Raw genomic sequence first — 14,792 nt, 5'->3', positions numbered from 1 at the left:
ATTCTCCTGTCTCCAGCTCCCAAGTGCTAAGATGATGGGCATGTTGCATGTGGTGCTGGGGAGTGAACACAGAGCTTCATGTATACTGAGCTGCACCCTAGCCAAACCATTTTCATTCAGATTTGTTTGGTAGTAAGACCTACTGTGATGAGAAATCATAGCTACCCATACATGTTCAATAAGTGATGGGTAGTGGTTTTGACCTATGATACTTCATGTTACGGATTATGTTTTAAATTTCTCTATGTGAGTGGCTTGTTCCCCTAAAGAAGTTATGAACAGGCTGGAGAGATGGCTCAGTGGTTAAGAGCACTGACTGCTCTTCCAGAGGTCCTGAGTTCAATTCCTAGCAACCACATGGTGGCTCACAACCATCTGTAATGGGGTCTGATGCCTTCTTCTGGTATGTCTGAAGAGAGCAATGGTGTACTCATAAAATAAATAAATAAATCCTTTTAAAAAAAGAACTTATGAGCAATGTTAATCCTTTATCCTTCTTTATCCTAGAATAATGAATGATCATTCTTTTTCATGGCAGACACCACTTTGATTCTCAATAACCACCACTCAGATAGAATGAACACAATAATCTATTGTTTTTTCTCTATTGCAGTGTAAATAACTTTCCCTACACTATTGAACACAAGTATAAAAAGCTATGAACCAGAGATCTCTGAGTTGTGGAATCCGCTGTCACCAGAAGCCCTTCACCCTTCCTGTAAGATGATTACAGTGATGGAAAATGTACTTCACTACTGGTCTTGACCATGTCACTTAATTCAGTCAATGAGCAAGCACGATGTAAACAGAGCCCTCACAAACTTGTGTGCAGGGAATGATGCCGTTTAGCTGAATGAGGGGTTCAGAGGAAGACTTGCCAGCCAGTTGTAACAGAACAGGAAGAAAAAGAACTGGGTTGTGGTAACCCACTAAAGATTGGGCTGGCTTGTTAGGAGCAGTGGCTCAGAAACCAGCAGTTGCCTTTTTGCAGGTGGGATGACTGGGTGTCAGGACTCCTGGCTGCTGGCAGGTCTACTTGTTATCCTTGCTATCCTAGGGCTTGGATACTGTTCCCCCAAAGCATCATGGACACACTGAGAAAGACCTCTAGATATTCTTGTTCAGACTACAAGCATCTTCAAGTCTGTGAGTAACCTGATGCTGCCTTGGCTCCTCTAGTGCCTCACACTTCGCTCTGGAGTCAAAAAGTGTAACCCTCTAAAGAAAAAGCAGATGGAATCGAAGGTTGGTATTAAAAGCAAACTTTTATCACCAAGTCTCCATGCCCTATGACTCATCTAAGAATGGCTCCTCTCACATTCCTGAGATGCCCCTGTGCTGGAACAGGATGGACGTGTTCTTGAGAACTCTCTTATCAGAAGCTTGTGCAATCAGCCATTTCTCTATCCTTGGAAAGGCACACATCACCTCTTGCCCTTTAGAACTTCCAGCCCACTTACCATTTCCCTTTATTTCCACAGTCTTCACGTCATGCTTTGTGGACACCCACAGGAAACCCACCCTCTCTGAATATGACTTTCACTTCATCCTGTACAATCAGTCACCTTGCTGAGCCATGTCATAGGAACAAGAATCACAAACATGCTTGCCAGAGCACAGGACCATCTCCCTAGTCGTCATCTCCTATTCATTCCTCATCTCCTCCTACTCGCTGTACTTCGCACACACAGCAATATAGGAGAACTCGGGCCTGTTCACACATTCTCATAGCAGATGCACACTCAGAAAACTAGGTGTGAGATGTGTATCTACACAGAGCTCCAGGAGAGGAAGGCTTAACATCCATTACTAATTGTAGTTTCCCATTACGGTCCCAACTTTTTTGCAACTTTCATGTTTCTCTGCTAACTCATCAGTCCCCCAAGTTAATGTTCTACCCTGGATATTCAGTGCTTTCCTGCCTCTAGGAAGCTAATGTAGGTTAGTTCCTAGAATCCAGAGCAGCCCTAGGAGGGAAGTGTAGACGATTTTCCAGAACCTGAGGCACAATGCAGCAGCCACCATTCCATCGCCAACCTTAGTTTCTGGACCCTTCACAGACAGAAGTCTGGGGATAGGTTTGCTATAATTCTCTTACCTCTATCTGCTCCCAGATATTCCCATTCAGATATATTCAGGCACTCCAACCCAGACTGCTGAAAACATCTCTCTTGTGGTTGGTTCTAATTGTCTTCTTGACACAACCTGGAATCACCTGGGAAGGGAGAGTCTAGGTGAGGATTTGTCTGGAATATGTGGACCTGTGGGGGATTTTCAAAGATGGGCTATCTGAGGCCAGAAGACTCACCTGGAATGTGGGTAGTACCATTTAATGGACTGGGCCCTAGAATGAATGACAAGGAGAAAGTGGACTAAACACTAGCATACATGGATTCATCATTCTCTGCTCTTGACTGTGGATGCAATGTGACCAGTTGCTTCAAGTCAAGTCCCTGTTCCCTTCTTGCAATATTAGAATTGTGGCCAAATAAATGCTAGCTCCCTTAAATTGTTTTTCCCCTGCATGATATTTTGTCACAGCAACAAGAAACAAAATGAAGAAGCTCCTTCACCACACATTAATCCAAGTAGCAAGCTCCAAAGGGACAACTTCAACAGCTATGGCATACCAGCACACCACCTCTCCACATCTGTCTATGCTGCAGACTCTACCTCAGAACAACACAAGGTCACATCTGGCTACTGTAACTGCCTTCTTTCTGACATCTCATACCTAGCCTCTGATCCACTGGTCCACACATAGCATGAAAATGATCTCTTCAAATCAGGCCACTACTAAAGTATAACCACCTCCCCTCTGCTCGGAGGGAGCTCCAGTGCCCAGCAGGCTCGGAACCTCTCTGTAGTCAGGCCTAGATCTACCATTGCCCTCTCTCTTCCTTATGCAGATAGATAGATAGGTAGATAGATAGGTAGATAGATAGATAGATAGATAGATAGATAGATAGATAGATAGATAGATAGAGATGATGATGATGATGATGATGATGATGATGATGATGATGATGATGATGATGATGATGATTTGTCAGCCTTCTGGTCACACAGGAGCCTCAAGTCTTCTGATCCTCAGTCTCACTTTCCCCTGATCTACAGATCACTCCTACATATGGTTCTAATCTCAGTTAAATTCCCTGTTCCCCAGATACCTCTCAGACCCTTTTACTTCAGGGAGGTTCGGTGACTCCGTGGTATGTTTTACAAATTCCCAGATCACCTTATTTATACTTTACTCATACTTTAATGCAAGATCCAGCCTGTCCCAGTCTCCACTGCGCACCATGCCTATAGAGAATGAGCTCAAACCAAAAGCCCAGCAGTTGAGGCTGTGCCGTTGTAACTTCCCGATGACTCAGACCGCCAGGTGTGGTGGCACCCATCTGGAACCCCACTACTTGGAAGACTAAGAAGGAACCTATTAAAAACAAATTCCAAAACCCAAAAATTAAACAACAGCCAGATAGGCATGCTGGAAGCCATGCTCAATGGAGGTAGCAGTTTGAGGGACAAGACTTCCATCCAGCAGGATCAGAAAAGCCAAGACCCACATTCCCTGCAGGAGGGAAGTAGGTGTGATCACAGGTGTCAGGGTGGCCTCCGGATTTAAGATCCATCTCCTCACCAACGGGTTGATTCTGCCTGAATGTCAGCTCTAGCTTTGAGTGGGAGGGAGGGCTGGGTGCTAACCGGGCAGTGACCCTGATGTACACAGTAGATGGACTGTATTTTTCCCTGTACAAATATTCTGGGAAGTCATTAAAGCAGCATGTAGTGTTGACTGAGAGTTTAACAAGAGCCAGGTACTTCCTTCGCTTCTTGAATAGGGCACCCCTTTCATGCTTAGCCTTTCATTGATAGGCTCCACTGGGTGGTCCTTTTACTGCTTCCACTCTGGATTCCTACTTTATCATATTACACTTCCCAAAGGCTGGGACATGTGTCCTTAGGGCTCCACTCCCTCTTTGTGAGGCTTCTGAAGTGTGCAGTTGAATTCATGAACCTTCTCCTAATGACTTTTAGCGAATAATAGCACACTGTGTCTACCTCTCCAAACAGCCCATCCCCTGTGTACAATAAGAGTCCTAGGTGGCTGCTTCGGAGATACTCTTTAGCTGACCATTTCCTTTCATCCTCTTCTCTTTCAAGTTCCCATTGTCAGTGAAACATCTTGGAAGTTCTCTGAAACTCTGCTTTGAAAGTGGCAGCCTCCCAGCCCAGAGAAATCCGCTTTCGCCACTCCTGTAGTCTTTCAAGGCCCTCTGCAAACTTTAAGAAAGGAAAGGAAGCCACTTTCTCTGTGCCTTAGACGACGAGTATGGAGCCAGTTTGCAGACAGCCACTGGACTATGAGAAGGCTACATTTTACTGGTTGTTGTTGTTGTTGTTGCTGCTGTTGCTGCCGCTACTGCTGCTGCTGTATCTTTTTGATACAGTGTCTCACTTTGTAACTCTGGCTGGCATGAAACTCACAGCGATCCCTTTGCCTTTGCCTCTCAAATATTAGGGTTAAACATATGTGCCACCACATCTGGCCTACCTCGACACTTTTTTAGTCCTTTCTCAGAGATCACTTTCATCTCTGTTCTTAGATAAAGGTTCTAGTTTCACAGAACATCAGGAAGAAAGAATTTTACGCCTTAGTTTTTCTCAATTAGAAATTTCCTAAGGCTGGATTTTCTTTTTGATACCAGAGAATGTAATGTTATAATAATATATAGGTTCCCCTTTTGCCTGCAATCAGTCATAATTTTTCTGGTTCCTGGAAGGTTACATGGCATGACCAAGGAAGGAAGAGTCATAAAATTAACTTAGGAAAGTCTGGGCCCTCAGAAATAATATGCATACATACCTACCAGGCTGCTGCTTGCTGATGGCACGTGTAGCCTAATACCACCTGCAGCATGACATACCTACAGCATGACATATATCACAGTCTATAGCATGACACCATTTTCAGCATAAAACACTGACATATTTTTTAAAAGCATAGTACATACATCAACAGTATGACACAGTGTGACACACTCCATTATGATACCACCTATAGCATAAAACACCTACTATATGACATACCTACAACGTGACACTGCAGTACCATACACATATAGGATGACACCATCTACAACACAGTCTCCTCACAACACAGCACACGTACAGCAGGGTATGCTATACAACGGGCACCTGTAGCATCCCATTTCTATCACTATAGCAACATACTTGAAGGTGGATAACTGTGTAATGGAAGAGCTTGATTAGCTCATAGCCCATAAGGTTCAGAGACATGGCAGTGGCATTCACTTGGCTCTAGCTGTTATGGTAATGGTATGAACACACATGAGAGGAAGAGAGCATTCCCAAACAAGCCACCAGAAAATAATGCAGGGGTCAAGATCCATTTTTTTTTGTTTTGTTTTGTTTGTTTGTTTTGGTTTTGGTTTTTTTGGTTTTTGTCGAGACAGGGTTTCTCTGTATAGCCCTGGCTGTCCTGGAACTCACTTCGTAGACCAGTCTGGCCTCGAACTCAAAGATCTGTCCACCTCTGCCTCCCAAGTGCTGGGATTAAAGGTGTGCACCACCACCACCCAGCCAAAGTAAAAGTAGGATCCTACAAAAATCACCTGAGTCTTCCAAGGATGGAGGTGGGCGTGGCTCCTGCGCGGCTTCTTAAGAGGTCTAGCATTTCCCAATATCCCTACATCAAAGGCTAACCTTATTTGAACCACAGTAGTGCCCAGCCAAGGACACCTAATTCGAATGTTGCGTATGCAGCTGTTTGTGTACAAGGAGGCAGCTGCTTTGTCTTTGTGTTTATATACTCACAATTGCACATCTTCCTGATGATGCCTGAATACTGCATCACATCTGAAAACTGCAGCACCGCAGCACTCCTCAGCAGGGTGTGCCTGATAGGGAAGTGAGATCCCTCAGGGTTCTTCCAGCTCCTTCTCTTCATTGCTGCATGCTTCATTGGTCATGGTTAAGCACCTCCTGCATTAGCAGAAGTCGCCTGTGTTTTCCTGAGGACCTGGTCACTTCTCGGACATAAGAAGCCTGTGTGGCAAGACCAAGCATCATTTCTTTACACTCGTTTTCATTCGGTGCTTATTGCTTCTTTTTCTTTCGTCTCACATTTGGTGCTGACTAGTTTCTGAATCCCTTTGGGTTCAGGATGAGGCTCTCTAGGTACCTGCTTGACAGTGAATACCTCTTCTCTTTCAAAAATTGTGGCCTTGGGAATCTAACACTTGAATTCATGTTTTCCCCTTGGGTCTGCTTTTTGGAAATTTCACTCTGACTATTTTACTGTTGGCTAATCTGAACTTCCTCTATACCAGACATGCCAAACACATCGATGCCATATCATTTCAGCCTTCCTAGCTGGACCTGCCCCTGGAGTCCACATACTCCAGGCCATGGAGAAATGTTGAGTCTGTAGGACTTGGCTCTGAGCTAATGTCCTGGAGCATTTTTTTCCTAAGTTTTGCTTTCCCTTAAATGGTCCTGATTTGCTGTGCCCCCAGTGAAATGTGTCTGATCAGATTGTTGATCTCAGCACTTTGTAGATTAACACATTTTAGCCTTTTATCTTGTAGCCTAGCAATATCTTGTAATGGTTTTTGTAAATGTCAGTCTTGGCAGTGTGATTTGCTTGGTGGGTAAAACAGGGGTTCAAGTCATGTGCCAGCTATAAGCCGGGACTCTGAGACGCACAATCCCTCTGCCAGTTGTGCTCAAACTCCTATTGGCTGTTATGACAAGAACCTTATTCAACAGCGGTCTTTCTAGCCTGGACTCCAGAAGGAGGGAATCTACAGGTCTGAACTCAACAAGCACTAAAATCAGTTCCAACCCAACTCATTCCAGTCTTGACCTAACAAATTTCAAATCTGTGAACACACAAAATCTTCTAGGTAGAAGCCACTGATATTGTGGGCTGGCCTGTGCAGAAAAGTGACCAGTATGTGAGGCAGTCAGAGTTTAAGCCTGCGTGCATGTGTCACATGTCATACAACATTTTAGAAAGTTGAACACTTTCATGTCACCAGAATAGAAAATGGTACTGCTTACTCTACGCTTCAGAGAGGAATGTCGCTGGTTCTGTGAGAGTTCAGAGGTGAGGCTCTACTTCCTTTGGTTGCCTCCCTTGGCTCTTCCACCTTCATTCTTTAGTACTTTTGGCATGCTGGATTGGGAAACACCCAGAGGAGTCTCTCTTCCATGTGGATTTCAAAAGATGTGAACCTCTTTGATGACCTGCAACATGTGGGAACTGGTCCTCCTGATCTGGCTCCACATCAGAGCTGCTTAGAGAGTGTTTCCTTCCATGATTGTGGTGAAATCCACATCAGAGAAAAATTGCAGTCTCAAGCATTTTTTTTAGCATACAGATTAGGGCATTAAGTAGGTACAGGCTGCTGCTGTGCACTCAAACTCCAACTTCTGCTCATCAAGCCCTATTGGAACTTTACCCACTGAGCCACACTCCTCTCCCCTCAGCCTGTGGAAACTAGCAGCCTGTACTCAGTCTAATTTGATTCAGTCTAGTTCTTACGTGTTTGTTTTTGCTTGTTTGTTTTTCTCACTGCTTATACTTTGGGGATCTTATTATGAAACCACTGCCTAATCCAGTGTCCTACAATCATCTCTTTATGTGTTTAAGAGTCTTATGACTTCGCATCTTATGCCTATGTCTTTCAGATAACATTTCGAGCTAAATTTTTGTACAATATAAGATAAGACTTCAAGTGCAGTTTCTTTTTTTAATGTGGATAGCCAGCCTCTCTAGAACATTTGTTGAGAAAAAAGAGACATATTAAAATTCCTGGTTTCTCATCCTGACCTTCCTTTTATGGTTGAAACTTGATATGCTGACTTGTAACCTTGACTTGATTTATGAAGCACCTGAAGCCCTAGTCTTAAGGGCATTCTCATCTGGGGCATGCTACTCCCATACCCAGCAACAAGGTTCATGCTCCAGAGATATCATTCAGCTGATGATGGACAGGGGTGAGTGGAAAACTCCCAAACTTCCCACCTTCCTAAACTGAGTCCTCCTCCACTCCAGAATTTCTCAGCAGGAACAAATTCCAGTTAACGCCACTCACTCGGTTATCTCATTACCCCATTTGCACCATGCTTCAGTGATGCTTCCAAGGATCAAGGCATTTACACTTGAGTTCTGGCCATCTCAGGCTCTGGTGCAGAGTATAGACCTGTACAAAAAACCACTCATGTGGTAGGTGAAGTAATATGACTTCACCAAGAGTCACCCCCATGGCTGGGGAGTATAATGCTGCAGTAGAAATACAGTTCCTGGACAGCATGGTTAAGTCTCTGGTATATATGCTGGTCAATTTTCTTGAGCAAATTGAATAATTTCTGGAGATACAATAACATGATGTGATGGTTGGTTGACATTTTCCGGTTCACATAATCTAAAATACCTGAGAAAGAACTCCCAGTGAGGGATTGTCTTGATTATGTAAGCCTGGGGCTATTTCTGTAGGGTTTTGTCTTCCTTAGTGGGGAAATCCATGCAATGTGGACATTCCCTGGACAAGAGATCCTGAGATATATAAGACTGGAGAAAGTGAGCTGAGCACTACAGTACACATATTAACTCACTGCTCTCTGTTCTTGGCTATGGATATAAGATGACTAGCTGAACACTAGAGTACACACACTAACTCACTGCTCTTTGCTCTTGGCTATGGATATAAGATGACTAGCTGCTTCACTAGAGGACACATATTAACTCACTGTTCTCTGCTCTTGGCTAGGGATAGAAGATGACTAGCTGTGCACTATAGTACACATATTAACTCACTGCTCTCTGTTCTTGGCTATGGATAGAAGATGACTAGCTACTTCAAGTTCCTGACACTGTTACTTCCAGTCAATGATGGACTATGTGTAACTTAGAATTATGAGCCAAATAAACCTTTTCCCCCTAAGTTGTTCTTGTTTTAACCCAGCAAAAGGGAAGGAAACTAAGACATCTAGGGTCCTACTCTGAAAAGATGTTATGAGACTTAGAGACGATACAGAGTCCTGACTCTCAGTAGGCATCCCATGAGTTATTACCTTGAACCCTTACCACACAAAATACTGCTCTTTAATTAGGCTCATGGGCAACCAGAGAGCCTGCCAACAGTACTGCACCTATAGTAAGGAGATGGTTGCTTTTAAAGAAACCCCAGTTTCTTTAAAAACAATTAGTGCTGTCAGACACACTGGGATATTAACTCAGAAGGGGCCCACTGAAGCCAGGCTTGTCCTCTAAAAGGTGATAAGGAAGGTCCAATAAGGAGAAAGCATGACACCACCTCCTCAAACCATCCTTCTTTCTCCTGCCATCAGCACTCCATTCCCTTAAACCATAACTTCCCTTATGTTGGACAGGAGGAGACATCCCTGTTCCATATTCCTCCACATTCTGCTCAGTGCAGACCTTTGTTGTGAGCATGGCATTCTGGAGATTCTCAGTGTTCTAACAGTGCCTCTCTTCTGTAAATGCTAACTTTCCTCTTAGGGGAGGGGACTTAGGGCTCAAGAGAACCCCTATTGATGGACATCCTTCCTCCCTCGGATGCTCTCACTCCTATTTAGTTCCTGAATGAATGACAAATGTGTTTCCACATTCTATCTAACACTGAGTGTACTCTTTATATGTATGTGTGTGCATATTTTATGTGCATGTGTATGTATGTACCTGTAACTTTAAAGCTAATAGAGCAAGTAATCATGTAGCTGGAGGATGTATTCATATGACTATGAGTTTATAAGATGAAAACCCAAAGGAGTGGTTCTTTTCTTCTCTTCCTTATTTGCTTATGTGTGAGGTTTTCCTCGGTTTTAGGTAATGAGGAAGAAAACCAGATGTCATCATGGACTCTAAGTTGAATTAGTCCTGTTATTCTTATACTTCAAAGTACAGAATAGTTCATCAAGAACAGGAAAACCCGGAGCAGAACAAAGAATCTCACTGCCAACAGCAAAGTGTACTCAGACAGAATGAGTCTGGTTGCCCAGAATGGTTGGGCTTAGCCCTAGCTGGACAGCAGTGTAGAAGCTAAGCCCTGTCTACTCTCCTTCGTCCTTCTGTGTGTATCAGTCCTTCTAGACTCAGACTCTGAATCCAGAATGTGAGCTCCTGCAGTTTATCTGGAGATGACTCAGAGAGCCCATTAGGGTAAAACAGTCAATAGAGGGTGTAGGCAACTGAGCTATATTTCTGGAAGTCAATAAGGCACCAGAACTCTGGCCACCAAAGGGTCCAAAAAATGCACTGTGAAGGCAACAACTACTTATCTTCCACTAAGGGATGATTAATACCATTAACTTTTGATGCCCACACAAGGATCAAACACACCCCTGTGCCCAGAGAAGCCATCCAAACAGGGACTCTCCCATACAAGCAGACATGCTTATAGTGTATACAGAAGCAATGAGTGTCTGGCACATGGGAGGGGCAGGCAGTTTGAGTTCAAGGCACTCTCATCCATTCCTCCTCTCTCTTTCATCAAGGAAGCCCTTGCCACTTTCTCCTTGTCATTTCTTCTTTTCTGATGTAGATGTGGATACAAGCATGTTTATATTTGTCTATGTGTGTTTGCCTGTGCTTATCCATATGTATGAATGCCTATGTGTGTACCTGGATATTTTTACATTTCCCACCACTTTGGTAATTATGCATTTTCCAACACTATTTATGGACATCAGTGACAAAATGGCACCAAGGTGAGAGTGCCCGGTGCTCTCCTGAGCAAAGCTGGCACATGTTTCTGGTGAGGGATGAGACAGCAAATGTTTTAGTTCCTATTGTAACCATCCATGGCTAACTTTGTAACCAGAAAGCAGCCACACCAAGGTGCAGTCCTCCTGGGGAGGTTACTTTGGCACAGGGATTGCCATTTGCGGTCTAGATGGTGAGCCATAACCTCCCCTGTTATTAATTTCCTTTCATCATAGCCCTTCATCACCACTCTGAAAAGATGCCAAGTTCAGGATTTAGACATGCCTGCTCCAACACACATGAGAAAAGCTCCACCTGGGTGCCTTCAGCATCCTAAGACAAACACAAGTGCCTGCTTGCATTTCTTGTGGGTTTTGTTAAACTGCAGATGCTCTTAGAATCTTAAACTATTATTTCAGATACAATAAATCTCTCTCTTTAACCAATGAATCTCTCTCTCCCTCCCTTCCTCTCTCTCTCTCTCTCTCTCTCTCTCTCTCTCTCTCTCTCTCTCTCTCTCTCTCTCTCTCTGCAATGTCACAATTCTTTATCCTAACCTCTTTTCTTTTGTCCAGCCATGCTCTCCTCTGTACAAATGAAAATAAACTGTCCACTGGTTAAAAGCCCAGGGCTGAGTCCCCAGGGCTGTTTATCCCAAGTTACTCAGCTATGCCTGAGATCAGCAGCTACCCAACATATTCCAAGTACCTAACCACACACTCACCTTTTCTCCTCCTTCCCCACTTCCCTCCTCCTCCCTACTCTCTTTGTAGGACTGGCTGATTGCCTGGCATCAGGCTTTGCATCACTGTTCTCACCCAGCGTCGAAGCCTGATTTCTCTTCAGCATCTGAATTTTTATACAACTTGAAGCCCAAAGGCAATACTGTATACAAGCTCTGTCTGTAAACAAGGCAGACACTGGTGCCTTTTGGTGGCAGCTGGAGGGATACCCGGGCAGGTTGCATTCCAAGCCATTAATATAAAACCAGAGACTGCAAGATCTGAGGCATTCACATCTGTTGTTTTCAAAATGAACTCATGCTGAGTTATAAATCAGATTTATGTTACCCCATCTTTGGGGGACAAGGGAGAGAATAATGATGTGCTTACCCACGTCTCCATATTACTGGCTACTGGGAGCAGAAACTCCATCTTTAAAATGCTCAGGGGAATTGGGAGATTACATTCAGAGGACATGTCCTGGACGATGACAAACTCAAATCCTGCCCCTGGGGAACTAGAAGCCTGAAACAAGATGGCTGCTGAAATGAGAAGCAGAATCGACAATAACAGCAAAATGTCACCGCACTGCTCATGCCTACACAGCGGTATTTGCTTTTCTGCCCTCTATTTTCTCTTTCTGCCATCCCTGAGCCTTCTTCGTCTTTCTCAGAGATCCATCCGGACAGCTCATCTGCTCTCTGGGCTCCTGCTGCCCTTCTTGGCTCTGTTGGAGATGGATTCTTCACTCATCAATTCAAAGTTTGTTCCTATACTCTCTCTCCTTGGAAGTTTCCTGTTTACAGCCAGGACAGTGCACTGGTTACTATTGTCAAGAGAAATTCTTCAGTCTCTCTGAGTAAAGCAGACAGACCTACTCACCCCAGATATTTCCCCCAGCCTGTAACCAGCCTGTAACCTACAGGCGACTCATCTGACTTTGGATTCAAGATGACCCATGAAAGCCAACAATTTCTTTGCTAATCAATGTTAACCCTAACCCAGCAACTTCAAATAAATCCTTAAGGTATTTTACTCATGATTTTTGAATCAGGAGTTTAGGAAGAAAATGACTGGAAATTCTTTATTTAGTTGTTAATTACTCAAGTAATTGACATCAGATATCTGCCAGGGATTCAATCTTCTAATTTCTCAGTGAGCTGGCTATTAGATACCTTGCACCTTGGACCCGTTGTATGATCTGCCTTTCCATTCCTAGAGGCTAGCTCCATTAGAAAGCATCTCCAGGGACAAGTCTGTAAAAGATGTGATCTGAAGGCCAAAGCTGCAAGATATATTCCCTCCACATCATATATGTACCTCAAGGGATCCAGTGAGTCTGTCAGATTCAAAGAGCATACAGACCCCAACCCTTTGATGGAGGGAAATGTGTCCAAGACTTGTTCTTTGTTTAACCCACTACAAGGCCAGAACTATATTCCAAACTATTGAGTAACCTGCAGGATCCAGATGAACTGAACCCTGTCAGGTCTATTGTGACTTCTACTGGAGAATGGAGGAAGGGTATCAGGACCTTCATGAAGGCATGGCTCATGGTAGAGAGTTGTGAAAGATGGCCTCACAAAGGTATAACCTCAGGGTCTGCTTCTTCCATTGTCTGTGTGACTATAGCAAGTGAGGTGGCTTCGTTAATCTCTAGTTTAGTTTCTTCATCAAAAAAAAAAAAACTTGGAGTGATGCCATATCTAGTTGATTATGGAGTTGAAATGGGACCAAATAAGAAATGAGTAGGATAACACTACAGAGAAATTCCTACAATATATTTCTAAATCAATAGATATTACATTGACTAAACAGATGATAGCTCAGAGGGGAGGCCATTAAGTCCACGAAGAAGATTAATAAGATCTCTGCCTGAACAAACTACCTTACTATCATCTTAGCCTCGCTAAGGGAAGGATATTCTTCCTGCTCCATTCTTCCTCTGTGTCTCCATTTCTATCTTCCCCTTTCACTTCTCTCCCACTCTCCTGATTGTGCCCATGCCAATTCTAATTTGGGGACGTCTTTGGGAAGGCATAGGTTATGTCTGCTGCTGTATCTCTCCGTGATATCTATACCAAGCACCAAGCTTCTCCCAGTGCTAATAGGGTATTGTGAGTAGGCTATGGTCCTATTGGGGTTGAAGGTCTGGACACTTGATTCTCAATGTGGGTTCCCACTAGATAGAGATGGCTTTCAACTTTAACCCTAAGGACATACGAATATTTTTGGCACCTCCATTCCCCCTGCTTCTTTAGAAAAGTACTGTGACATTATTGTGCTAAGATTTGGGGGCACTGGCTTCCCCGTGTCTGTATCTTAACAGCCAACACAAGGGTGGCCCAGTACCTGTGACATATTTCATCACCTCAGTCTCTGCAGTTGAAGATGTAGGACTTCAGTTATTCTACTTCACCAGGATTTGAAGCTAGCTCTCCCTACCCACCTAATTAGCCTGTTCTCACCACAGTACTCCACAGCTGCATCTACCAAGCCCTACAAAGAACTACCATCTCCAACAACAGTTAAAGAAGAGTCAAGTGTCCCAGCACCCAAACAAACACCTGGTGTGCAGATGGCCTGTCATCAGGCCTGCTTTCCAGACTCTGTTAAGTCTACCCTCAGGGCTGGTGGCTTAGCAGAGCCAGAGCCCCATGACCGTCAGAAAAAAACCTCTGTCTTCTGCCAGTACATAATACTTGTTTGTGTTTGTATCCCTCAGGCATGCAAGATGCATTTTACCTTTTATGAATGACCCAAACCTTACATTACAAATGTACCTCAGCTGTGGTTACTTTGCCTTGTACTGCCTGGAGGTCAGGACATCTGCCAACAAGTGTTATACAGAATAAACCCTTCACTCAACCATGTTAAATCCTCAGGATATTAGCCTTCTTCCCTGCCCTAAAAACAAGCTTCTTAGTCCATCACTACCCTTTACACGGCACTGGGCACCTCAGTATTCCTCACATCACCAACCTTTTCTGGCACAATCCTCATCGCCTGACACTTAGCAGGAACTTAGCCAAGAGCTAGCTTGAACAGAGTTCCCTCTTTCCCACACCATGGCCAAGCAGGCAGTGAAGATGCATGTGGTAGTCCATTGAGATACTCCCTCTTTGGTACAAAGAGAGCACTTACTTGCAGCTGGTGAAATGATTCAGCTGTTAAAAACACCAGAGGACCAGAGTTTGATTTCTAGCATCTATGTCAGCATACAGTTGCCTGAAATTCTAGCTCCAAGGGATCTGGCACTCTTTTCTGATGTCCAAGGACTCCTGTACACATGTGGTTGCACACACACACACACA

The sequence above is a fragment of the Mastomys coucha genome, unplaced genomic scaffold (assembly GCF_008632895.1).
Source record: "Mastomys coucha isolate ucsf_1 unplaced genomic scaffold, UCSF_Mcou_1 pScaffold15, whole genome shotgun sequence".
NCBI classification, from domain to species: Eukaryota; Metazoa; Chordata; class Mammalia; order Rodentia; family Muridae; genus Mastomys; species Mastomys coucha.
The sequence above is the reverse complement of the archived record's forward strand: the minus strand, read 5'-3'. Positions refer to the sequence as shown.